Here is a 2,822-nt window from a genome sequence, read left to right as displayed (position 1 = left end):
CTGCACCCTTCCCTTCTATTTCAGATCTATCTTTCTAGAAGTCCTATCTTAAATCCTCTTCTTATATTCTTTCCCTCCTTAAATTACCTCTCACACATCTGCAGGGATAGCAGACCCAGATCTCAGTGGGGCTGGCAGCCAGCTTCAATGATGAAAGGAGGCCCTAATGTGGGGACCAGTGGGAACTGTGACAAACTGAATGTCATTCCCATTCAAAGCTTCTTAAAACTGCTAGTCAAACCAAACACATGAACAGGAAGCCCACTTCAATCACCAGCAGCCAATGTGGGGTGTTTTATTTACATTTTATAGTACCAATTCGGAGAAGGTGATGGCACCCCACTCCACTACTCTTGCCTGGAAAATCCCATGGATGGAGGAGCCTGGTAGGCTGCAGTCCATGGGGTCGCTAAGAGTTGGACACGACTGAGTGACTTCACTTTCACTTTTCACTTTCATGCATTGAAGAAGGAAATGGCAACCCACTCCAGTGTTCTTGCCTGGAGAACCCCAGGGACGGGGGAGCCTGGTGGGCTGCCGTCTATGGGGTCTCACAGAGTTGGACACGACTGAAGCAACTTAGCAGCAGCAGTACCAATTGCTTAGTATTAATTACAGGGCCCTTCAGATCCAGCCGCTCCTACCAATTGTTACAGGGAAGAACTGACTCCATGTTGGATCTGTTTCTTTTACCTTAACCTTTGCTTCCCATTGCTTCTGTTCACTAAAAGTGTTACAGAGTCCAAGCTCGCCCTGCTCGCCTGTCCACCTGTGGATGGCTACAGGAAGGAAGAAATCAACACATCCCCTTCCCGAGGCTAGTTGTTCCAGGAGATATTTGTAAGATTAATGGCCTTTTTTTACTTTACCTCCTCACCTCCCTGCTCTCTGTTCTATAAAAGAACCTGGCATCCAGACCTCGGTAAGACGGTTATTTTGAGATGGTAGTCTGCTGTCTTCCTGGTCAGCCAGCTTTCCTAATAGTCATATTCCTTGCTTCAGCACTTTGTCTCTCAGTTAATCGGCCTGTCATGTGGTGAGCAGAGTAAGCTTGGACTTGGTAACACCACATCCCTACACTCTGATTACATGACATATTTTCACATACTCTCCCTGTCACCTTTGTTTATTCATTCTTTTTGCCCCCCCCAGGATTTACTGAGCCCCTAATATGTATCAGGCACTATAATAGATCCTGAGGTAAAAAGGGTGAACAAGAGTTTCTGTTCTCATGGAGCTTAGAGTGTATGTCAATGAAAAACTAATCAGTCCTAGTGGTAAAGCTCTGCCTGCCAATACAGGAGATGCAAGAGATGTGGGTTTGATCACTGGATCGGGAAGATTCCCTGGAGGAGGAAATGGTACCCCAGTCCAGTATTCTTGCCTAGAAAATTCCCTGGGCAGAGAAGCCTGGCAGGCTACAGTCCATGGGGCTGCAAAGGACAGACACAACTGAGTAACTAAACACATACAAACATCTATGAAAGAAATGAAAATTTTTATCCAAGTCATATTGAGGATTATAACCCAGGAATGGCCTCTCAGAAAACTCTGAGAACTGTTCTGCCCATTAAAAATCAAAGCCCAGTTAAATAAGTTTTTGGGGACGGAGGGCTATACATTAAATGATGTACTATTAACAGTTTACACAATCCTGATCTGATCCTGATGGATCATCATAACGCCTTACAAAATCAGGAAGGAATGTCATACTTTAAGGAGCTGTTGTGTTGGTGTTGGGAGAACGCTGCTCTTTATGGCTGAGCAGGTATGTCTGCCTAAGGGACGGTTTGGTCAATACATAATGCAGATACACAAGGCAAGTAGAGGACAGAGAGAAGGCAGGGGAACATTTTTATGTTTAAATTTCTCCTCTTTTGCCATAAAGTATGAATTTCACGTCACAGTAGTGAGGAGACATATTAACAGTTACCAACCTGTGATAAGTACGAGAGAAGTACAGGGTTTGCTTGAACTATACACAAGAGGCACCTAGCTGGATCAGAGAGAGATGGGCTTGGGAAGGCTTCTCAGAGGAGCAGATACCTTAGCTGAGGTTAAGGATGAGCTAAGGAAGCAAAGATGAGAGTGAAAGGGCGAGGGTGATGTTAGGGAGAGGGTTTCCTGGAAGAGGAAACAGTACTTATAAAGGTCCCCAAAGAAACTGACATTCCATGTGGCTGGAGAGAAAGGATGTAGGAAAGGGTGTCACAAGATAAAACTGGAAAGGTGAGGAGAGGCGGGATCTTTCCAAACCTTGTGGACAAATGAATCAGATGCTAACCTAAGGGCAATGGGCAGCCAACAGCAGTTGTTTTTTTCTAAGTTATTTATTTATCTGGCTCCACCGGGTCTTAGTTGCTGATGTGGGATCTTCATTCTAATTTGTGTCACGAATCTTCAGTTACAGCACGTGGAATCTTTTTTTTTTTTTTTAAGTTGTGGCATGTGGAATCTTTAGATGTAGCATGTGAACTCTTAAGTTGGAGCATGTGGGATCTAGTCCCTGATCAGGGATCAAATCTGGGCCCCTTGCATTGGGAACTCAGAGTCTTAGCCACTGGACCACCAGGGAAGTCCCAACAGTTTTTAATCAAGGAGTCAAATTTGTCTTTTAGAAGAATTCCTCTGAAAAAAAAAAAAAAGAATTCCTCTGGCCTCATTGTGAAGAACAGGCTGAAGCAAGCAAGGGGTGGATGCAAAGAGGATATTTAGAATAAGGGCCCTCACGGTAAACCAGCCAGAGATGATGATGACCTGGCATGCAAAGTGGCAGTGGGCTGGAGTGGACCAGACTTGTGAGAGAACTGACGCCACTCAGA

Source organism: Bison bison, unplaced genomic scaffold (assembly GCF_000754665.1).
Source record: "Bison bison bison isolate TAMUID 2011002044 unplaced genomic scaffold, Bison_UMD1.0 scf7180017864072, whole genome shotgun sequence".
NCBI lineage: Eukaryota > Metazoa > Chordata > Mammalia > Artiodactyla > Bovidae > Bison > Bison bison.
Note: the sequence above shows the minus strand (reverse complement) of the source record.